The sequence below is a fragment of the Lepus europaeus genome, chromosome 9 (assembly GCF_033115175.1).
Source record: "Lepus europaeus isolate LE1 chromosome 9, mLepTim1.pri, whole genome shotgun sequence".
In the NCBI taxonomy this organism is placed as follows: Eukaryota; Metazoa; Chordata; class Mammalia; order Lagomorpha; family Leporidae; genus Lepus; species Lepus europaeus.
Genome location: NC_084835.1, coordinates 200,263 through 225,776, shown reverse-complemented (window position 1 = coordinate 225,776; position 25,514 = coordinate 200,263). Strand labels below are relative to the sequence as shown.

General features: G+C 45.1%; 1 protein-coding gene across 10 annotated transcripts in view; it reads right to left on the bottom strand.

Moving 5' to 3' along the window:
- CHL1 (cell adhesion molecule L1 like) overlaps positions 1 to 25,514 on the bottom strand; it is a 168,366-nt gene that overhangs the window by 79,074 nt on the left and 63,778 nt on the right. The window lies entirely within an intron of this gene.

Here is a 25,514-nt window from a genome sequence, read left to right as displayed (position 1 = left end):
CCTGCATCAGATGCTGCCGCTCCGTTTATGTCCTCTCTTTTTCTCACAGATTTCTTCTTTCTCATATGGTGAAAGGAATCTTCAAAAGGGAAACATGGTGTTCCCAGGTTAGTGAAAAATTCCCTTCCTTATTCCCCATCAACCGACCAATGACACAAACACTGTGAAAGTCGCTCACTGGGTTTGGAACTGGAGGTCATCACGCTGAGTGAAGAAGCCAGAAACAGAGACATGTGTCCTCTCACACACATGGCAGCTCAGGAAAGGTGATCTGATCTTAGAACAGTGATTACTGGAGGCTGGGGCGTGGGAGAGGACACGTGGCCTCGTGCGAGGAATAAGATAAGAAAACGTTCATACCAGTTCAGCTCAGATGCAACTACAGCAGGCACAGTGCACGGAGGCAGCGAGGGGAACATGGCTCAAACACAGTGTTGGGAGCCCCTCAGATTCTGTGAAAGGCGGGAGACCGCAGCAGCATGGGCCTCACCATTCAAACGGGGGCCTGATGAATGCAAACTCAAGTTTTGCTTTCTGGAACTTTCTGGAATTTTTCCCAGAAATCTTTTTCCAGAAATCTTTTGATCTGTCAGTCACTCTGTAGATGTGGAGCATGCAGATAGCAAAGGGTCCTGCACAGCCTCCTAGTGTGTTATGTACATAATTCTGGCCCTGGAACATGGTTATCTCTCAACAATTGGTGAATGAGTGAACTTAAACGTGTACAAAACACATGGTCCTTGAGGATACCACCATTCTGCTACTATCCAACCAGCTGAACTCATGGTTAGTACTGTGGTTAACTAGTCCATAGCACTTCATCCCTGGTCAGCACTGTGGTTAACTCCTGGTTAGCACTGTGGTTAACTAGTTCCATCCACTGAAGCACTCCTTCTGAGCCACACACTATGGGCAGGTTTAGACTCTCTCCGGCGCTGGTTGTGTGTTCTTCTTTGGCCATAAAACACATGAGGGCCAGGGCCACTTCAGCAATCTCTGTGGCCTCTGAGCACAGGCCTTTTCCTCATTCTCTTCACTAGGGGACTGAGCCCTGGGACATAATGTGGCCAGGCCAAGTCTCCAGCCACTGGAGCGCAAGTCCACGGCATTGCCTGGTCAGCTCCCCTCTATGACATTACAGACGCCTCATGCTCTTGTGGTGAAGACGCCTGGAACCTCTGGACTTAGGAGGCTTGAGTCCAGAGGAACAGCTGTGCAGCCATCAGACACCAGGAGAAGGTTGTCTATACGGGCAGCGTGAGCTGCCCACTCCACTTAGAGCCCTCCCACACAAGCCCGGGCCACTGCGTGCTCTGGGGTGGTGGGAAGGTGCCTGGGCCCTGCATCGGCACTCACGGGCCTCTCCCTGGCTCACCAGAGCCACATGATTACCTGCATGCTTAAATCAGTGACAAAGCTTGACAGTGCCTCAGGTCTGTGTTCGGGGGCCTCTTTATACCAATCTGACCTCTTGTATTAGCTCAGCCTCCAATTAACATTGCCAGAAAGAATATACTTTTGTGCCTATTCAATACAGTGAGCTGAAGTTCTGAGAGATCTCACTGGATACATCCAACCACGGGTGCTGGACACTGAGGGTGAAGTCCCAATAGTAAAATAATCTGGCTTCTGGTGAAGCCAGGGTCCACTTCTTCATTCCACAGACAGGCAGGAACAGAGCACTCTCTGGAGCAAGCAGAAGCTTAAGGTCAGATCATCTCCAGGAAGTGCCAAGCAAACACGGGAGAAGCCTCATGCACACGGCATCTGAAGTGCCCAGTGGAGCAAACACCTCCACAACGTGCCCTGTCCATCAGCGTTGCAGCAGTTTTGTTCTCTGTGTGATGCTCCAACTTTGACTGATTAGAAATAGAACCATTCAAATGGACACTATAAGAAACAATGAACTGATCAGCTCTTGTCCTGACTCTAGATGTACAATGTAATACTTTATCCTTTTTAGTATTTGTTGTTGTTTTTGTTGTTGTTGTTCTAGTACTAGTGGTTGAACTCTGTAATTAACACACAATTACTCTTAGGTGTTTAAATTTTAACTGAAAGGTGATCCCTGTTAAATTTAAGAGTGGAAAAAGAGAGGGAGGAGATGTACAATTTGGGACATGCACAATCAGACTTGCCACAAATGGTGGAGTTAAAAATGTGCCAGGGCATTCCAATACAATCCCATCAAGGTGGCATGTACCAATGCCATTGCACTAGTCCAAGTGATCAATTTCAGCTCACAATTGATGGCTCTGATAGGTCTAAGAGTCAAAGGGATCACACAAACAAGACAAGTGTCTGCTAATACTAACTGATAGAATCAAAAAGGGAGAAAAAGATCCAACATGGGAAGTGGGATACACAGCAGACTCATAGAATGGCAGACGTCCTAAACAACACTCTGGCCTCAGAATCAGCCCTTAAGGCGTTTGGATCTGGCTGAAGAGCCCATGAGAGTATTGTAGACATGGAAAGCCAAGAAACCATGGAAAAGAAAAAAAGAAGAAGACCTAAATGAAAGATCTCTGTGAGTGAGATCCCAGTGGAAAGAACGGGGCCATCGAAGAAGGAGGTACCTTTCTCTGAAGGGAGGAGAGAACTTCCACTTTGACTATGACCCTATCGGAATAAGATCAAAGTCAGCGAACTCTAAAGGCTTCCATAGCCCTGGCAACTCATGACTACAGCCTAGGGAGATTACTGACGCCATGAACAGGAGTGTCAAATTGTTAAGTCAGCAACAGGAGTCACTGTGTACTTACATCCCATGTGGGATCTGCCCCTAATGTGTTGTCTAATGTGCAGTGATGCTATAACTAGTACTGAAACAGTATTTTTACACTTTGTGTTTCTGCGTGGGTACAAACTGATGAGATCTTTACTAATTATATACTGAATCGATCTTCTGTATATAAAGAGAATTGGAAATGAAAAAAGGAAAAACCTGGTGTTAAATTGGAAATGGCATAGAAAATTAATTAATTTTTTTAAAAAAATATATTATGTAAGATCTCTGTCTTTAATGTACTGTACACTCTTATTTAATGCTATAACTAGTACTCCAACAGTATTTTTTTTCACTTTGTGTTACTATATGGGGGAAAACTGTTGAAATCGTTACCTAATATATACTAAACTGATCTTCTGTATATAAAGAGAATTGAAAATGAATCATGATGTGATTGGAAGGGGAGAGGGAGCGGGAAAGGGGAGGGTTGTGGGTGGGAGGGAAATTTTGGAAGGGGGAAGCCATTGTAACCCATAAGCTGTACTTTGGAAATTTATATTCATTAAATAAAAGTTTAATTAAAAAAAAAAGAAATAGAACCATTCTTAGAGAATTAGTTTATGTATGTTCATGCCACATTGAAAGGCATTTATGTCAGAAATCAACTTTACTCTCAATTCAAAGTTTATATTATGCCTCCCACTAATGCCAAAATATTCTAAATGGCAAGAAAATTCAGCGATAATGACAGCAGTAACAGCACTTGAATGCTCTCCCCACGCCTTCGCCTTCCTGCTCCCTTCACCTTCTGTGTTCTGGGTTCCAGGTCCCTCTGCTGCCTGTCTCCCTCCACCAGACTTTCTGGCGCACTCCTCACCAGGTCTCCCTGGCCCTGTTCTTGGCACCCTCCTCGTCCATGCTGCTGTCACACCCTCAGCACGGGCTCCTCCTTTCCTCCCATCCTTCCATGACTCATCTGTTCCCCTTCTCTCCACCTGAACCCCGGAATGCACTGTGTATTTTGTTGAAATAGTTATATGCAGGTACATTTTTAACAAACTCAAAGGAAAATGTGAATAGTGGCTAACTGCTCTACTCTATTTCTCCTTTACAGAGTTTTATTTGCTTAAATATCTAGAATGTGATATAATGGACAACTATTATTTCTGTTCTGTCTGAACACCCTCTACCCATGTTTTCCCAGGCATGAGCTCTTGGTCTAAGTTGAGCATCCACGGTGCCTAAGTTCTCCAGGCCACCGTGAAGGTCCCAAGTGTCAGCAGTCACAGTGGGTCTCTAGGAATGCCCAGAGCCCTTTTCCTGCGTGGACATGAAACTATAAATGCATGAGTTAAAAACTGCCAGTGACCATGGTTCTAGACTCACAGAGAAATCAATGGAAAAGGAAAATGAAACAGACACAACGAGAAGCAGAGAAGGGCACTGAGGGGGACGGGATTCATGTCCCAACACTGTGTGTCTCTTCTAATTTTGATAGAAGAAGAAATTTCATCTTTTAAAATTTAGTAGTTTGAAAAGAAGAGGGAGAGATCAATCTTCCATCTGCCAGTTCACTCCCTGAGCAGACACAACAGCCAAATCTGGGTCAGGCTGAAGCCGGGAGTCAGGAGCTGCATCTTGGTCTCCCATGAGTGCCGAGGCCCTAGAACCTGGGGCATCTTCTGCTGCCTCCCTAGGAGCATTAGCAGGAAGCTGGACTGAGCAGCCAGCACATGAGCCAGCACTCCAAAATGGTCTGCTCGCATTGCATGCAGAGGCTAACTCACTGCACCACCATGCTGACCCCAATAAATTCCATTTTTTTGCATTAAGCAGTTTCTGCCACTTGCAAAAAGAGTCTTAACTTCCATAAAAGATAGAAACATCTTTGTGTTGGAGTACAGGTCTTAACTCAGAGATGGCCTAGGAGTAATTACCAGTTTAGGGAAAAACCAACTAAATATTCATCAAATAATTATGTGTGTAACAGGAGGCTAAAATAAAGTTCAGCTGAGGCAGCAAGCGATGCAAGCATTACTCTCCAAAGACTGCACCAGACTAACGGTGGCACTCACCAGAAGGGCCTACACTCCTCAGCACACAAGAATGGAAGGATCTGGTAGTGGGGTGGCAATCTCAGCAGCACTGCTTTGGAAAGGGTTATCCTGCAACTCCCCAATTCCCCAAGAAAAAGGAGCCATGCTTCTGTGCCCCAACCCAAGCCAAACGAGAGAGGCTTGAATTGTGCATATGGTTGTACAAATCTGCCGACAGGCGTCACGTGGGACACACGTGGGAGCCCAGCGGGGTAGCACACAGATGTCCACCAGATGGCCGCCCATGAGTTCAGAGAAAGCAGCAACTAAAGAGAGGGCCTGTGCTTGTCTCATTCAGCCTCTCGTGCATCCTTGAACATCCTGTCTACTTGTCTTGGAGAGTTCCAGATCTAAGCACACACACAAATGTGGAGAACTGACCCTCTCCGCTCAGTGCTGCTAACCCTCTCCTCTACCCCTTTATTTAGGGGCCCTTGTAGAGTTGGGTGATTCAGAATGGGGGCGATGGGGTTACTTTCAGAAAACAAAACATTCTATAATTTTGCATGTCTTCCTTCTGTTTTTATCTTGGTTTTGTTGATGTTCTGACACTGCTGTTGCTTTTGCTTGTCCTGTCCGTGTTAATCCCTCTCTGGCCCTTCTCTGTGCCCTGGCCCCTCAAAGCACAAGCAGTGGTTAAGCAGCTTCCCCTCTGTGGCCCTGGGGCCCTAGAAACTCATAATAAAGGTAGTGTGTTCTCAGGTTCTTGGCTGTGATGACAGCTGATGGAAGGAAGGACATTCTCGGCTGTTATCATACAAACAGGCCCTCCCATGAAAGTCAAAGTCGGCACCCTCCCTAAACTCTGCGAGATGTGGGGTACGGACAGGAAGGCACAGCTACAGCATTCACCAAGGAAGGAGGGGCCGGCGCTGTGGTGTAGTAGGTTAAGCCTCTGCCTTGGGTGCCAGTTCGTGTCCCAACTGCTCCTCTTCCCAGCTAGCTCTCTGCTTGTGGCCTGAGAAAGCAGTGGAAGATGGCCCAAGTGCTTGGGCCCCTGTACCCGTGAGGTAGACCACGAAGAACCTCCTGACTTACGGTTTCAGATCAGCTCAGCTCCAGCTATTGCAGCCATTTGGGGAGTGAATCAGTGGAAGGAAGACCTTTCTCTCTGTGTCTCCCTCTCTCTGTAGCTCTGCCTCTCAAGTAAATAAACAAAATCTTTAAAAAAAAAAAAAAAGGTAAGCAAGCAAGCAAGAAAAAAAAAAAAAAGCAAGGAGGCAGAAAGAGCCAAAGTTTAGTCTCTCCACAAACTGTTACCTGTTGGGCATTGCCTAAAACCTCCATTACAATATGGTGCCTGGTGGATGTTCGAGGGGTGTGTCTGTGGCTGCTGCGGTTAAGCTATGTAAGATCAGACCACCCGCAGGGATAGGTCTGCTTTAGCTCCGGACACATGGACAGTGCGTGATCCTTATACTTTGCTTAAGATGCCCCTGTGCGCGGTCCACCCACGCCTGTGTGACCTTTTCTCTGATTGGCTCCCCTACTGCGCATGTCCTTCGTAAGCTTTATAAGCCTGCACACTTTCTCAATAAAGTGGTTCCTGCTTCGACAGAACTCACAGGTGCTTGTGGTGTGTTCATGACCCGTCGACCTCACCTCTCCCGTTCGCCTTGTTGGGAAGTGCTTGCACTGCCCCTGCTGGTCAGGGGCTAGCATTGGGCTTGAGACCCCGACAGTTACCCTCTGAGTAAGAACAATGAGTCATAGCCATTGAAGCCATCTCAGAACCTCACAGCGTCTGTGCATAGCAAACTTTCACTAAATCTTAATCAATAAAGGGAAAGGCATACCTGGAACTCTGGGCCTATGACACTGAGGACACAGGACCTGCCGGGAAGCCCAGCTCTGGTCTACACTGCCTTGGAAGGCCAGGATGCGCCTCTGCCTGGCTGCACTGGTTCCCACTGTGGCTTTGTGTTGCTGCTTCTCACAGTAATAATTACACTGATTGCTATGGAAGAAAGAACTTCATTTTCCCCCATTTCACAGTCCTGCACCTGCACTCCCAACCAGCTGTAAACAGAAGACACTTCTTCCTCCTGGTGGTTACTCCTCACAGAATCCAGCACATTGTATCAGTTAGAGATGACTTGAGGCCTATGAAAGGGTGTGCACAGGTCACAGCAAACAGTCTTACCACCCTCTACCTCAGATGTCAACCTCTACCGGGGTCCTGGAACCAGTGCTCTGGGGACAAATGAATTTTAAAAAGATTTAGTGAATGACTCCCTACCAAAAGCAGTAACAACAGTGAATTGGGGGGAAAAAGTGAAAGGAGTTTCTCTTAGAGACACAGAGTTATGGAAGACACTGGTATAACTCACAGACATTGCTTTCAGAATCACAGTGGAAACGTAACCTCCCATAATGACAAAGCACATGCAGTCAGATACAGTGGTCTCTGGTGCCTGTGGGGGACGCAGATGCTCCCGCTCCTCACATAAAGGGCTGCATAGCCTGCACACAGCCTGTGCACTCCCCTAAGTAACTTTGTCATCTCTAGATTAGAAGTAAGATCCAACATGGTGTAAATGCTGTGCACACACTTGCCACGCTGCAGTGTAGGGCAACAGTGATCAGGGAAAAAAGTCTGTGCATGCTTAGTGGAGGGGCACGGCTTTGCTCAGAAAACTTCTGATCCTAAGTTGGCTCATTGTAGGGTTGCCAAACCTGCTGGTGCACAGACTGACTGTTGTAAGGCGATGTGCTGAGGCCTGGTTGACTGATCTTTCTGGTTGATTCAGAGCCCTCAAACCCCTCTTTCCCAATTCCCACCTCTGTCCTTAGCCTTCCCACATGCTGGTATTAGTAAGCATAGCTGAATGGACACAAATGCATCCAGCGAAATCTCCACATCCTAGTGGTCAGAATCGTCATCTGGAGTTGAAAAAGGAGAGAGCTGCAGCAACGTGACATCAGACAGCAGAACGTGTGTTTACACTGCTTAACCTTGACAGCTGAATAAACATCGCATGTCCACCAGTGGTTTTTGATTTATATTTGCTGCTCCTTTCAGGAAAATATGGGAAGAGCCACTTAGTTTAGAATTAAACTATCTTTTTTTCCAAATAAGCAAGTCTTTTTTGGGGGGTCACACCTCGGCATTACTAAACTTTAAGAAATACAGCAAGACTTCATTATTTTGAAGACAGACAATATTCTATAAACTACCAAAAAGCACTGGATATATTTATATCCAAGTGACTCATTGATAAACATTTCTTGGATCAAACCATAAACCCATGAGTCAGACTGATAGAATCTTTAAGAAGTGTTGACGTTGCACTGCTGTAAGAGCATAGCTCCCCCAGTTAAGAGTTCCCTCCTCGGTGTCGTGAATCCAGCTCACTAACCTTGTTGGCTATAACTGTGGTAACTTCCATTGTGGTGCTGACAACCTTTCTAATACCATAAGTTTTACTTAGAAAAGAATTATTTTAAAGATTTACTTAATGGCAATAAAATCTGGCTCTTTATTTCCATAAGTAAAGTACTAGATAAATATGTGGTAAAGCCAATCCTATTTTGTCATTATGTGCATTGGATCACATTGATTGATCTCTGAATGTTGAAAATCCTTCCACTTCTGCAGTAAACCCCATGTAGACATAAAGTATTATCTTTTTTAATATTAATATTTTGTTGATTTTCTATGTTTATATGTAATTTTCTCATTTTTACCATTTTTGATGTCTTATCAGCTCTTAGTATTATCTAACCAAGAAAAGAATTGGTGTTTTTCCCCAAAAAACCTTTGTGAGTACCACAGACAGACCCTAAGAGACAGAGCCTGGTGCAAGCAGCCTTCGTCTCTGCCTGTCCTGAGCTGAGGCGTCTCAATGACAACGGTGCATCTCTCACTCAGGCACCTTTACAGTCCTTACGATGCAGACTCCGCCTTCCTAGAATGTCAGTTTGTGAGGAAGCCCTTTCTGATGTCCAGAGCTTGTGCACAGCAGAAAATGCCATGAAGAAAGGGTAGAAAGAGACCTCTCCAATGGTGTGGAAAGACCACTCTCCCAGCTTGTCTTTCTCCTGCGTTGGCTCCACACCAAAGGAGCACGAGGAATCCTGGGTGAATACAAGTCCTGCCTCAGAAGAGGTTTTTCAGACATACAAAGGTCTTATTTATAAGCTGGGCTGCAGGAGACAATTTTCCTGCTGTGAGGCTGACAGGACCAGCCCAGTCAGCAAGATGCTAAAGACCTCGCGCAGACAAACGTCAGTGAAGTCGCTCCACCAGGCCACGGCTCACTGCTTCTCCTGACAGCTGTTTAGAAAAATCACAGGCCAAACACTCTGAGTCAGCCAGTGTGAATTTCAGCACCTCAGAAAAGAAGGAAGTGAATGACCTTTAAAAACCTCTTCTCTGCAGAGCAAAATTCTGTTTTTAACTCAAAAATAACAATGCCCAGAAAATTTTCTTATTCGCCTGCTTCTATGAACCAAATTACTTATTTTCCAAGTCTACATCTGTAGCCCTAGAAATACTGTCAGAAGGAAGCCAAGAACATGCCCACAGTGGCCAGGCTTCTTTCCACTACTGGGTATTTATTCTCTCTGGACAAGAAACAATAAAAAGTTAAACTAAAGTCAACATGAGGAAAACGGTATAATTTGCTTATCCAGTTTGTTTTGCAAGTGACTACAACAGTGAAAAGACTCAGGTGAAATATGATTGTGATAACAGGGAAAAGAGTAAAGCTGCTTTGTGACATCATTGTGGGTTTGCATTCTCAGTTTCCAGAGGATAAACAAACTCAAAAGTCCTTCGCCTTTATTAACTGCAAAATTAACAGTTTCTTTTGTTAAACAACCTCTTCCTCTTGCCGTTGCATTAAAGTAGCTAGCAACTTATAACATTTAAATCATATATTAAACAGGTGATACTTGCTTTGCAGCCAAATGAAAGTCCTATAATAACTTGTTAAACTATTTAATGTCGTTTATAATTGATGACAGTTACTATGCGCTGTCTGGTACCCCTCACACACGGAGGCTGAGAGGTATGTCTCCGAGAATGTGTGTGCTAGCTGAGACCCTGCAGACTGGAGCCACCGTACCACTGACCACGTGAGGAACAGCATAAACTGCACAGGCTGTCACTAAACAAGAACACTTGTCAAACAAGGTGATGTAGCAATCAGTAGACAAAATGTGGCCAAAGGCCCACGGGAACTAGACCCTCATCTCTCATGGGAGCCACGGTTTAGGTCATCGAACTACCATGAACAATAAGAATCAGCTAGAGGATTTTGTCTTCAGCTAGATTTTATAACTTCTCTCATTTAAGTGAGATAGTTTCAAATTAAAATCACATTTCAATTCACAACAGAGGATTCAAAGGATGAAAGGATTCAAATGGTTGAGACCCATGAAAAGATGCTCAGGGTCACTACCCGTCAGGGAAATGCAAAAACCACAATGACGTTAGAATGGCTCTCAACCAAAAATCTAGAAATAGTAAGTGCTTTTAGAATCACAGTGGAAACATAACCTTCCATAATGACAAAGCACATGCAGTCAGATACAGTGGTCTCTGGTGCCTGTGGGGGACGCAGATGCTCCCGCTCCTCACATAAAGGGCTGCATAGCCTGCACACAGCCTGTGCACTCCCCTAAGTAACTTTGTCATCTCTAGATTAGAAGTAAGATCCAACATGGTGTAAATGCTGTGCAAACTTGCCATGCTGTAGTGGGAACGTAAACCAGTACAGCCACTGTGGAAGACAGATGGAGACTCCTCAGCTATCAGAATACAGACCTACCATATGACCCAGCCATCCCACTCCCGGGAATTTACCCCAAGGAAATGACATCAGCATACAAAAGAGTGGTCTGTACCCCTATGTTTATGACAGATCAACTCACAGTAGCTAAGACATGAACTCAACCCAGATGTCCATCAACTGATGACAAGATAAAGAAAATTCAGTATATATACACTATGGAAAACTACTCACCCACAAAAAAGAATGAAATCCTGTCTTTTGCAACAAAACGGATGCAACTGGAGACCATTGTGCTTATTGAAATAAGCCAGTCCAAAAAATACAAGTACCATATGTTTTCCCTGATTTGTGGTAGCTAATATAGAAAATATAAAAAAACATAATTCATAGGGGCCAGCGGTGTGGCGCAGTGGGTTAATGCCCTGGCCTGCAGTGCTGGCATCCCATATAGGTGCTGGTTCGAAACCTGGCTACTCCACTTCCAATCCAGCTCTCTGCTATGGCCTGGGAAAGCAGTACAAGATGGCCCAAGTCCTTGGGCACCTGCACCCGCGTGGGAGACCAGGAAGAAGCTCCTGGCTCCTGGCTTCGGATCAGCACAGCTTTGGCCATTGCAGCCAACTGGGGAGTGACCCAGCAGATGGAAGACCTCTCTCTCTCTCTCTCTCTCTCTCTCTCTCTCTCTCTCTGCCTCTTCTCTCTCTGTGTAACTCTGACTTTCAAATAAATAAATAAATCTTTTAAAAAATGTAATGTATATGAGAGGAAAAGCGTTTTCTACTTACTACTGTGAGAGGCCAGAGCCACGCCATGACAGGCTTCCCACAAGACAAAAAAAAACTGACTAGGCCCAGGATGCGCCTGGTATGAGAAGAAGAAACCTGACACCGGGCAGTCCTTGGTCCAGTCTGCAGGACCAGGCGGAGGCGACCAATAAGGTGGGCCGGCCTTTGTCCTGCAGGGCCAGGGGAAGGAAGGAATGCGGATGTAATACTTGTTTGCCTGGGAACTATAAAAACCCCGAGAACAAAGAGAAGTGGGTCTTGGTCACCCAGCACTGCCTTGCATGGGAGGCTGGGGTCCCAGCATGCTGGACCTACAAATAAAGTCCCTTTGTTCTTTGCATTTCAGTGAGTCTCGCTGGTTCTTTCTATCTGGGCAATCCGGAACACAACACTACTTGTTGAATTCTGTATTTCGTGGTGGGTTAAGCTTGTAACTATAAATAAAATTGAAAGTGTGACACTGTAGCCAGCGCCATGGCTCACTAGGCTAATCCTCTGCCTGTGGCGCTGGCACCCTGGGTTCTAGTCCCAGTTGGGGCGCCAGATTCTGTCCTGGTTGTTCCTCTTCTAGTCTAGCTCTCTGCTGTGACCCGTGAAGGCATTGGAGGATGGCCCAAGTGATTGGGCCCCGCACCCACATGGGAGACCGGGAGGAGGCACCTGGCTCCTGGCTTTGGGTTGGTGCAGTGCGCCGGCCATAGCAGCCATTTGGGGGGTAAACCAACGGAAAAGGAAGACCTTTCTCTCTGTCTCTCTCTCTCTCTCTCTCTCTCTCTCTCTCACTGTCTAACTCTACCTGTACAAAAAAAAAAAAAAAGAAAAAGAAAGAAAGTGTGACACTGTAAAAATTAAAAGAAGAGAGAGGGTGAGAGTGAGGGAGGGAGAGTAGGGTAGGAAGTATTATTATACCCTTAAAACTGTGTATATGAAATACAGGAAGTTCATTTCCTTCTTACAAACAAAAAAATTTTTAAGTTATATTAAAAAGCACAAAAGCAAAAATATCCAAGGACTGAATAACATTTTCAATAAGTATATTCACAAAATTAAATACATCAAGTTTTTGTGTCTTAATATTAAAAGAAGTGAATCTAATCTGTAGCACATACATTTCCCCCCCAAGTATTTGGTAAACACTTGTTCCACACCTTTCTTTTAAAGGAAGAAGTTTTTGTGTGTTTGTTTCAAAGAAGCAAGAGCGAAGAGCAGGGCATGGTGCTATGGCACAGAGGGTAAGGCTGCAGCCTGCGGTGCCAGCATCCCATCTGGGTGCCAGTTCAAGTCCTGGCTGCTCCACTTCCAATCCAGCTCTCTGCTATGCCTGGGAAAGCAGTAGAAGATGGCCCAAGTCCTCAGGCCCCTGCACCCACATGGGAGACCCGGAAGAAGCTCCTGGCTCCTGGCTTTGGATCAGCACAGCTCTGGCTATTGCGGCCATCTGAAGAGTGACCTGGTGGATGGAGGACCTCACTCTCCCTCGCTCTCTGCCTCTGCCTTTCTGTAACTCTGCCTTTCAAATACATAAATAAATCTTAAAAGAAAAAAATAAGAAGCAAGAGCAAGAAGTTAAAGCAAAGTAAGCAATGACAAGCCACTGCTCTTCTTCTTCAGTTCCAGGCTTCTGCTTCACACATCATCCCCTTATTTCACACTGAACATAATCATCTGGCCTGTCTTCCAGTGGAAGAAATATGAATTAAATGGTTCAAAACAGAAAAACAGAAGCAAAACAGGAAACTAAGAAAATGAAAATCCTGATTCAAAAAAGTCTTTATCTAGTAATCTAGTAAGAGTAAAGAACCTGAAGTTCCAAATAGTTTCTAGAAATTTCATTTTCACAAGTAAGCATGTCACAATCTACATTTAATGATGAGTTGTCTTCTCTGTACAAAGATGGTGTTTCTGGACCCACTAACACCAAAACCCTTCTCCATCCACTGTGGCGGCAAAACCTGACACAGAGGAAGGCACCGCCAGCAGCCAGCAGGGGAGCAGTGGGCAGAAAGGCTCGCACATCCGCCAGCCAACCCCTCCTGTGGCAAACTGCATTTGTCAAACCACAGCCCAGGGGTCAGACAGAGACCTGTGGCCCTGGAATTGGGCCAAGAGGAGCAGCTGCATCAGTAACCTTGACCTCATCATCAGCCAACAGTGAGTTAGCTACAGCCATACTGTAAGTCACATATGTGTGTATGTTGAGAGTGTGTGTGTATGTGTGTGCAAATCCTATATGTGCTTGGCACCCAAAAGTTGCAAGGATTTAATATGATGATTGAAATTTGGGACAGGAGATGCTACCTTATCCAAACTCTCTAAGTGAAAATGAGAATGAAACCTTAAAGTAATGACTAAATTCCTGGTGGAAAATCCTTTAGTATTGACCTTAAATTAACTTTGTTTTGTACTGAATTCTGAGATCTTTTTTTAATCAGAACCCAAATAAAATAAAACCAGCTAAACAATATTGGAGCAGTATATCTATGTGCTACCAGAACAAAACTGGTCTTTTTTTTTTTTATAAGCACCTCTGGTACTACAGTTCTTCATTAAATCAGGTTAGTATCATGTATTACCAATATATGAAATCAAAGACTGGCATCTCTAGTCTCTGTAGAATAAATTCTAGGGCAGGTTCTAACACTACAGAGAAATGTCTCCATCATCTTTCCCAAAGTATATTTCTATTGCAAAACACAGAAGCCACAATGTCACATGTCTTTCATGTCTCAGCACGAATTTACATGAGGGAAGATCAGGAGGACGACCCAAGGTGCAAAACCACCGTGTGGCGACTGACTGGAAGGGAGAGCAGAGCTCCGTAACCCGCAGTGCACACGTGCCTGGTGCAGAGCCAGCACCGGAGACAGACCGCCGCCGGAGCCAGCGGAAGTGGCATCTGAGGATGGGAAAGATGTGTGGGTGCGCCGGTCATCGGTGGTGCTGCCAGACAGGGAGCTGCCAATTCTCAGGCGGTTGCCGGGAAGTCTAACTTGGCGTCAGCACTGTGGATACAGCAGCAGTGGCTTCATGAACTAAGTTCACGAAGGACTCAGTCACCAGCCGTTCATTAGCACAATTATGTTCAACTGAGAGACTGGGAAGAAAAAGAAAGTGGCCACAGGGAAGTGGAACAAAAGCCATGCCCAGGCAGGAGACACTGCTGCCCCCACTGCCCACTTTTCGTTCCTGTGCAGCCAGAGTCACAGCACATTCATAAGCAGCGGTGACCACAGAGACGCAGCAAAGCCCTGGGGAATGTGTCGCTGCTGTTGTTCTTCTTCCCAAGTCGCTTCTGGGCGACACAAACACTGCCAGTAATGAGCCGTTATTTAGCCAGCACATTATGTGGTACTTCACAACCATTAATGTACCCATTTTACAGCTGAATAAGCTGAGGTGGCATCTAAGCTTACCAGCCTGAGGTTACACAGCTGCAAGGAGCCTGACCCCTGGAGAGCCCTGTGAGACTCCCAGGCTTAGCAAAGCTGAGGAGGAGCGGCTTCTTCTGCACAGCCTCCACTCCTCTGACACTGCCTCTACTGAACTGTGTGCTCAGTTACTTAACTGTGGTATAACAATATACATTGGCTTCTCTGGGGACACTGCTTTTAAATGTTAATGATATTTGTAGACTTCACTGGATTTTGTTTATAAGTTCAAATCACCCAGCTGTAATGTCTTCCTCCAAAAAACAATACAAAAAAACCTCACAATTTTACTCTGTGATCACCTCCCCTGCAGAGACCTGCATTTCATGGGGGTGCTGACCCTGGACCCCAGCCCGGCAAAGAGGGGACAGGGAAGCCACTGCTCTAATGAATGCTTCTTCGTGCTCACAACCTCCTCTGCATTACACAAACCTACTTGTAAAGGATACGCACATGCAAAATGGCTTGCCCAGAGCTTCCATTTACAAAGGAAACATAGATGACAAAAGAATTCCAGAATATATTATTTGTCCAAAGAATGACAGAAGAGATTTTGGGGCCATTGGTATTTAATTTCCTTATCTATTACCAATGTAATTACAAATGAATTCACATACTGAGAAGTTTATACTTTTCTCTCACCACAACCAATTATCTAAAACCACAGCCCAGTTTATACACCCTAAGCATTTTTTAAAAGATTTATTTTTTTATCTATTTGAAAGGCAGAGTTACAGAAGTAGACACAGAGAAAGAGAGAGTGAGGTCTTCCATCTACTGGCTCACTCCCCAAATGGCCACAACAGCCAGAGCTGGGCCCATCCAAAGCCAGGAGCCCAGAACTTCCTCCAGGTCTCCCATGCAGGTGGAGGGGCCCAAGGACTTGGGCCATCTTCTACTGCTTTCCCAGGCGATAGCAGGGAGCTGGATCAAAAGTGTAGCAGCCGGGACTTGACTGGCACCCAGCTGGCACTGCAGGCAGTGGTTTTACCTGCTATGCCACAGTGCCGCCTCATATCCTACACATTTTCACTGGGTATCTTAGCCCCATTCAGACTGAAGGAAAAATTGCAGACAACTGAATAATGCTCTTGGATCTGTTGAGGCCGGAGAGAAAACAAGCACGCACCATCACTCTGCACTCTCCAAACGCATCAGGCCCGGACCTTCCTATAACTGACCCCCGGGCCCATCTCCTCGATGACATCAGCAAGGCAAGTCCCCACCCTCATCCTGTTCTCTCAACAGCTCCTTGCCTTGGCACACAGGACCCCTAAGCTCTGCATATCTCACACTGGCTTTTCAATCACTTGCCACCAACAGAGCACTGTGAAATTTGTAAGCCTGCACATGCTCATTAAAAATCAGAACTTCACAAGCTTTGGAATAGTTGCTGATGGTTTCCCCCTACAGACCCTGGTGTGTTCCTCAGGTGTAAGTAGAGAAGCAAATTCATTTGCCACAAAATGCCTGTCTCTGTACTACGCAGCATGAATTCATGTCGTAAGACACGGGTCAACCCAGATGATATGTCCGTCCACACCTCCAACCACGCCATCCTCACCTTAAAGCCCTGTGTGCAGTAACCCAATGTGGCTCAGTCTTTTCCTAACAGCTCTGTCTTATAACAAGCAAAACACTTAGTTATTTCCTCACTTTTTTCGACTCCATCAAAAGCCTGTAAGCCCCACTGGGCAAGGACTTACTTGACCTAGCAAAGTACCTAGCATGTAGCAGACACCCAGCAAACGTCTGCTGAATTACCTGTGAGAGTGTGCACGAACATGTTCCTAAACGCACTCAGGTGAATGACCTGATCATGAGCCCCTGTTAACTACAGACTTTAATCACACATACTATGATAAAAGGTTGAAAAACTATCTCTACACCAATTGTTCATACCAGTGGGCAGCAAGTAACAGAAAGAACAGGGAAATAAAATCATACACCAAAAATATTTATTCAACACAAGAGAAGATAGCAATAAAGAATGGAAACACAAAGATGGAGGGAAATAGCAAAACATCAGACATTAATTCTACCCTACCAGTAATCACACTAAGTGTAAACTGAACATTCTAATTAAAAGAAGTGGTTCACAGGGTAGTTTCAAAAATTATCCAATTACATGCTAATTAGAAGAGATAAACTCTTGATTCAAAGATATTTGTAGATTAAAAGTAAAAGGATGGTAAAAGGATATTCATTGGAAAAAGACATCAGAACAGAGTTGGGGCAGCTATACTAATGGAAGATGAAATGTATTTTAAGACAAAATTGTGATAGAGACAAAGAAAGACATTTTATAATAATAAAATGTTTGAATCACCAGGGAAATACAACAATTATAAACACCTATATAAAACCTAACCACCTAGTTCAAAAATATGCAAAGCAAAAACTGCCAGAATAGAAAGCAGAAATTGGGAATTCACCAACAGGAGTTACAGACCTCAGAAAGATTCATTTCAGTAATGGGTAGAAAGACTCAGCAAAGGATCAGCCAGGAAATACAGGATATGGAGGGAACGAGGCTTCCAAGGGCTTCAGCAGGAAGACAGGTGTAGCTTCACAGGAAGTCACAGAGCTGTACACCAAGGTGAAAGTGACCAGGATGAGTCAGGGTCTATGGAGAAGCAATATCAACAGACTAGGTGCGTGCGTGTGTGTGTGTGTGTGTGTAGACAGGAGAGAGTTTGAGGACTGGCTCATCTGACTTCAAGGGATTTGTCAAGTCCGAAATCTGCAAGGCAGGCCAGCAGCTGAGGGACCCAGGGAAGAGTTGTGGGTCGAGGCCAAATGCAGTTGGCTAGCAGATTTCCTTTCTATGAAGGCCTTCAAGGCAATGTCGAGGACCACTTACATTATGGACAGTCACTCAAAGTCAGCCGGGTGAGACTGGCATTTAGCCTCACCCGCTCATCCCCCACAAAAGAGACAGAGGGAGGGAGGGAGAGGGAGAGAGAGAGAGAAATAGAAGTTCAGAGAGGGGCTGGTGCTGTGGTGTAGCAGGTAAAGCCTCCCCCTGCAACGTCAGCATCCCATATGAGCACAGGTTCATGTGCTGGCTGCTTCACTTCCAATCCAGCTCCTGGCTATTGGCCTGGGAAAAGCAACAGAAGATGGCCTGAGTGCTTGGGCCCTGCCATCCAGATGAAGCTCCGACTCCTGGCTTCAGCCTAGACCAGTTCTGGCCATTGCAGCCTTTTGGGGAGTGAGCCAGCAGATGAAAGATCTCTCTCTCTCTCTCTCTCTTTCTCTCTCTCCCTTTTTCTAACTCTGTCTTTCAAATAATTAATAAATCTTTAAAAAGTAGTAAAATAGTTTGCCATACTTGTATTTTGTTAGACACCATCCATGTCAGCACCAGTCTCCTGAGATACTCTTATAAAATGCCCTATGCTTTCAGTTTTAAAATTTTTATTTATTTATCTGATAGAGAGACTGAGAGACAGAGACAGAGTTTATGCTCCCATTTGCTTGTTCTCTCCAAAGATGCCTGCAAGGGCTAGGGAGACACCAGGAAGTAGAACGCAATCTAAGTCCCTTGGGAGGACGGCAGGCACCCAACTACTTGAGCCATCACCTTCTACCTCCCAGGGTCTGCTTGAGTAGGAAGCTGGAGTCAGGTATCAGAACCAGGCATTGAACTCAGAAACTCTGATGTGGAGAGTAGCTGTCTTAACAGGCATTGTAACTGCAAGACATTACCATGACTATGTCTGGCATTAAAATGAATGCCTTTTATCAGGAACATTTGAAAACTTGTTTTGTTTTGTTTTGTTTTTACATTGTTTCCGGATCATGATTCAGTAAAGATACTGCACAAGACCTCAGCTGAAGAGCCAAACAAAATACATATACACAGCAGTGTAATGCCTTTGTCCTTTTTATTTGTTTTGCTTTTCTTTTCTCTGGGGTTTTCTTTTTCAAGAGGGAAAATCTGATTTTATTCCAACATAATAATCAACGGTTTACAAAAAAACATTGGGTAATGTGAAAAAAAGATCTATATTTTCATGCAATAATTTTACACCCAATATGAAAAAACAATGCCTGCCAAGCAAAGGCATTAACACACTTCAAGTAACTTCACAAGTGCAATGTTTCCCTGTGGCTCTGCATTTCGTGTTCACAGCGTCCATTAATCAAGCCTGGGCAGCTGTAGTCCCCTGCTCCAGGCCCCCCACAGCACTGTCCACAGCTCCACTGTCTCTGAGCTGCTGCCTCGCCGCCTCCATTGTCTTAACTCCGTGCCCTTTGAGAACGGCATCCATCTATTTCCAACAGCACAGAACACAGACTGATATTTATACTTCCAAAGGGAATGCACTGAATAATAAAGACCATCTGAGAAATGCCAAGAGAAATTAATTACTCCAGAATTCAGAGCAGCCAGTGCAGACTGGAGAGGAAGAACACTATTTATTCCTTAGCACTGGTCGGGGAAGGGGAGGGAGACTCCTAGCGTCATCTTTATTTTTCACTGTATTGAAAATCGACACTCACAGAATCTAAGAGGCAAGAGGGGGAGAGACTGGGAATAGAATCTGGTTCTTCCCTCAGCTAAAATAAATGCTTTAAGAAGCTGAAGACACATAAAACGATGCACAGGAGATTCAAGGAATCAAACATTGTCTTAGCTGAAAAATCACACGATCAAAATTTTACTATTTCACTGAGACAGAAAACCAGAGATTGTCTGACCTCGTTGTTAACAGCAGCTGATAAACTGCTAAGGACTTGAAGGATAAACATCATCCATCTATTCTCTGAGACGCCTGTCCTCACTCTGAACACTAATTCTAGGCCCCTTTCCTGCATGACTCCATCAGGTTATAAAACCTGAGCACTAGAAACACCTTGGACAGGCAAGGGCAGCCTGTAGTTGAATGCCAGGCTTCCTGGGTTTTTCTTCCCCAGCAAGACTCAAACAAAGACCCTTTCTCACTCTACTCCAGGCCTCGACAGAGTTCAGGTGCTAAAGCATTACTTCCCGTGTGAGATCTGCTGGTTGCCAAACAGAATTCCATGAGCGACTGCCCTTGCTGGAAGACAGAGTGAGCATCTGTGAAGGCACTGTTCACACGTGCAGTGTCCCAAATCTACCATTCTGCTCCTGCAAAATTCAGGCAGCTGCTCCCAAATTTCTTCTCATCCCTTCCATGGATAACATTAAAAACACAGCAAATCAGAGAGGGAAACAGGTTAATTGTATGCCAATCATGAAACCTGGTGACAGGTGTCGCCATATGTTGCAACACGAGCTCTTGGCCATGGGTCACTGCTTTGAAGGGAACTAACGAAGGCTTGCTGCGCTGTGAGACACCAACAGGCCCCTGGGATCTCATGCAAGATCTCATGACAGGTATGAAATTAACTTGTGGCATCACAGTGTTTTCCAAACATGACAGCTCCCAGATCAGTTGCCACTTAGCGCAGTGGGGATGGTGGAAAGAACCAGGGCCTCTCATGAATGATTTCAGTGGGATCTCCCATGGGCCATTAGGAAATCCATCACCAAAGAGAATACCTAAAAGGTTAAAATCACAAAAGGCACTGGTCAGATGCAGAGACATTAAGCAAAATAATTCCACTGTGGATATTCTTGTAATTTTAATTTGGTTCCTGGCTAATTTCCATACAGCAGCAAATAATGTATTCAGTATCATATTCTAAGGAGTTCTTTACTTCTTCCTTAACTGGAGCAGAGTCACAAGGAGAAAAGTACTAGAGCAACCTGCTTCTTCCCCCACACACACAGACACAGCACACACTCTGTGCCTCTGCCTCTTGTTATGTGCACAGATGTAAAATCTGTAAGCTGTAGCTGCAAAATTCCTTGTTAGAGAAAAGAAAGATGTTAACAGAGCAAAGCATCCTATAAAAATGAATGTGTCACAGCCTTACTTGACATATTTCTGAGTTAATCCCCTCTCCTATACAAATTCAAATGCCAAACATTGTAGGGAAAAAAATGGGAAAATAAGGGAATGGCAGAATAAGCCAATTCAACATTTAGGAATAAGCTCACATATACAAACTATGTCTTTTTTTTTAATTCCTAATATAAAACAACATGTAAGTCCTGAATGCCATTTACTTGCATGATTTTTCCAGTCTACAGTGAGAGAAATAAATCAAAGTATAGTGTTTATAGTTTGAAATGCAAGCAAAAAATGCAAGTCATCCTGAGAAAGATAAAAGTAACATGTGAAAATGAACACGGTCAACAGAGGAAGAAAACGCGTGAGAGCCATGTGGCGCTGTTCTGTGGACAACCACACTGTGGGCAGGGAAGCCAGGACACACCTCCTGCACTGCTGCTTCTCCAGGTTACTTTTTGTAAATACAAATTTCCTCCAGGAGTCTTTTATGAGTTCAGAGTACAGACATTTAATAATAATATTTAATTCTGGGTCTGAAAACACACAATATCCATCAATGATATCCTTGTTTCCAAGCAGATGTGAGTGGATGTCACATACATTACATACATATACTACACACTATACTGCAGTTCTATGGTATGTGTGTGTCACACATGTTATACACATGTGATACTGTGTTGAAGTTCTACAGTGCATGGGTGTCACACATGTTATACACATTTGTGATACACTGTGCTGCATTTCTACAGTGCATTGGTGTCACACACATTATGCACATATATGAGATACTGTACTGCAGTTGTATGGTGCATGGGTGTCACACATTATACACACATATGATATACTGTGTTGCAGTTTATGGTATGTGGGTGTCACACACATTATGCACATATATGATATACTGTATGGTAGTTCTACACTATGTGGGTGTCACATGTTATAACATATGTTATACTATGTTACAGTTATACAGTCTGTGGGTGTCACATGTTATACAGATATGTGATATGCTGTGTTGCAGTTCTATGCTGCATGGGTGTCACACATGTTATATATGACATACTGTGCTGCAGTTGTACAGTGTGTGGACATCGCACACGTTATATACATATATGACATACTGTATCACAGTTGTACAGTATGTGGGTGTCACACATGTTATACACATATATGACATACTGTACCACAGTTGGGCATCACACACCTTATAGATGTATTCATTGTATTCTATTCTATCTAGTAGTAAGGGAAGAGAGGAACTACTTCCTGTCTCACAGAGAGCTGAGGATAAGTCATGGTTCCACAGAACAACAAGACCACACGGTGCACAGACAGCATGTCACTGATGGCCCCCGCACGTTAGCAACAGGGTAAATTACCACAAAAATGAAAGGAAAGTATAGAGAAAACCATGCGCTTCTCTCCAACAGCAGGTGATGGAGATGCTCCTGGAGATGTTTAAACTTTGAGCATCCAAACCCAGACCATGACGCAGTGCCAGGGAACTCCTGGGGTGAAATAACCAAATCACACACAGAAAACGCACCAGAAAAGCACAGCATCAACCTCAGAACACTGTGGGTTAATGGCTTTGCTGGCTTCTTTCCCAATTCTGAATACTAAGCATATTTATTCTGCTTTTCTAATGACAGCTGTAGTCAGTTGAATGGTTTTGAGCATGGCTTAACTTGGGCAGACAGGTTTCTGTTGGAATGGGAGGATTTCTGAGTGTCACCTGCAGTGTGGGAGTGTAACACCTCAGAGTGACCAGAGCTGCATGAGGTTCTTAGGACGGGGCACACACGGGACAATCAGGCAAGGCAGTGGGGATGGGGTTGGGGTGCCAACAGCAGTGGACACCTCAAGTGAGCACAGGCTGAGGCTCCAGGGTTGGGGCCTGGAGAGCAGCATAGGGAAGAGACAGTGCCAAAGCCGGTGACGTGAGGGTGTGCGGGCAGAACTCGGCCCCCTCTGGAGCCAGTATGGGGCAGGTAAGGAGCTTGTCTTACCCAAGGGGGCGGAAAGCACCGGCACACTTTAGGCAGAATGAGGGTATGCCCATCTGTACTTCAGACAGAATTCTCCAGAAAATTCTCACATGGGCAAGAACAGGGTGCAGTAGTCAGGAAATACACCCAGGAAGCAGGGAGACTTGGCACAAGCATGCCGCCCTCCCATTACCTCTCGTTTGCACGGAGCAGGGACGTTGTGATTCAAAAATAAGAAGCATTCATTTTAGCTACATATTCTCCTTCTTTGAAAGAGGTCACGATGATTAAAAAAAATCATAAACGAGACACCCATATTCTTGATTATAATTTCATATCACATTTATTTGTCCTTGCACAGGGAAAATGGGACAGAGCAGACACGGGGAAGAATGAGACTGGATTAAGTTTAGCCCCCAGCAAATATTGCTGAGGCTTTAATGGTAAAACAATACAGGTCTGGGCACTCTGGTCCTGGATGAGATTAAAGGAGGTAACACAGGGGCTGGCAGTGAGAGTGACCTCCCAGGGTTTAAAGGTCCTCAGGACTGTGGGAAAGACAAGTAAACTAAATCTCACCAAACTGGGCCCTGATGAACTAACCTCCTCAGAGGGTGCAGCAAATCTGTGGTGGTGACATAAAACCTCTGAGAAAAATCCTCACCATGACACCTCAGGGATGCCAGCAGAGGAGCAATGCACCAACTCCGTCACCCTCCCCTCCCCACTGTCCCGGGACTCCCATCTGCCTGGGCCTCTGCACCTGCTGCTCCCTTCACTGGGACAGCACCTCTTCCGATGTCTACGAGGCCACACTTGCTTCAGACCGTCAGACCACCTGAGAGGCCTCCTTGGCCCTCCTACAGCAGCCTGCTTTCCTTTATGGACGTGTAGCCAACACTGCAGTATCTCATCCCAGAGAGTCACCACTGTGTGTGCCCTCCCTAGGTTAGACTGACTCCCACATGGGCAGAGCTCCGTCTTGGTCACTTCAGAATCCCAGAGTAGTGCACACCTGGCATCCCAGGAGCTCCGTGAGCATGGGATGAGACAGAGGAAAATCCCTTCAGGAGCACCCACCCTTATGATCATCTTCGGAAATTACTCAAGTGACGATTGCCACTTTGAGCTACGTGAACAGCAACTTCCCTGCTCATGTAGCTTCTCTTCAGCGTTAACCACTCCATGGCATATCTAGATATAAGACCTGAAATCCTCTTGGCCTTAGTCTTGCAGCAGAAATGCAACCACGACACTCTGTATAGGATGAGCTACCTGAGGACAGAAGCCAGCTCTGTTTCACCTTCCTGTGCCCACAGCACCAAAACAGAGGGTCTTGCAAAACAAAGGAGCTTGCACTCTTGAAATGTTTCTGAGAGGCCAGGAAGGAAAGACTTGAAATCTATGAATTATAAGTATACCCCTTCCTGAGCCTCAGACTCCGGAGAAGAGCAGCGCAGTAGCAGGAACCCCAGAAGTGTGGAGGAAGACGACAGAGCCCTTGCAAACACCACACAGAAGAAGGCAGCTAAGAATGAAACAACTCCAACAACAGGTAAGGATAAATACTTGCACCAGTATTTTTTTGGCATTGCTACCTATGTGTATACAAGCATGTTTAAATAATGTTTAAATAGAAGTAACAGCATTATGATAAAGTGCAAAAACAATGAACACTGCAAAGGGATAACTGATACAAGAACTCCATGCATTCATAGCCACTGGGCAGATGACAGAAATATCAGCATTCCATCCACCTAATTCTGCTGAAATCCTGCTACATTGCATACAATGTCTTCCACGTGACTCCACAGTCAGCACATATCAAAACAGCATTTTATCACAATGTGATTTCAGTAGCTAGAGACAGGACTAGCAAATAGAAAGGTCATAAACACATGATCTCCACTTAACAAGAAAGACTTCCCAGGAGCATGCTTCATGCACAGCTCGCCTGTTACACAGAGGAGCGCGCTGCTTCCCCAGGCGTAGCTCTCTCCCGGCACACACCATTCCCCTTGGTGTCCCTTTCCTCCCTAATGGCTTCTCTGAACTTATCACATAACACATCACACCCTTCCGGGTGTCCACAGGTAACATGAGAATGTCACCTTCTCAGCTCCACAACCTGGCTTTCTGTTTATGCTTCTGCTATTCAAGTGACGGGTTTGGTTAGTTTTGCTCCACTCTCACAGATGAAGACTTTCCAAACACAAATCCCCTTCATTTCATCTCACGAGAACCTGGGTTAGTCGTAAGAACTGTCTTCACAGAAAGCTTTCCCCTATCAATTCTCCACATGAGTTTAGGAACATAAACTTTCAAATTAACTTTGATTGTAGCTATGCATCATTTATAACCAAGAAGTAATGATGATCCGCTACGTGTCAGACGCTGTGACTGTTGTCTCCTCCTGATCCACAGGAGCACAATGGAATCAGGGCTCTTGCTTTCACATGGTGAAGGAGCTGGAGCTCGGCATCCCGGCTCACACAGGAGCGTCTGGCAGCTGGAAGAGGCAGCCCTTCTTTTTCAGCTCCCCATATCCCCTCCCCACCCACAGTCCCTAGAAAGGGAGGCGTTGGCCACAATATGAGATAGCTGCATTGCATGGGGGAGGTCGTCCTGGCTCTGCACAGAGTGGTGGTGTGAAACAGGCCTACAAACTCTTAGACACCATCATGTTAAATGTGTTTGTGACCTTTCTGTTTGCTAGTCCTATCTGTAGCTGCTAAAATCACATTGTTGCTTTGATACGTGCTAACTGTGGAGTCACATGGAAGACTTGTTAAGAGGTGAGATGCCTTGAACCCAGGCTGGACTTAGTGACTCACTCACAAGCAGGCCCAGAGGGCAG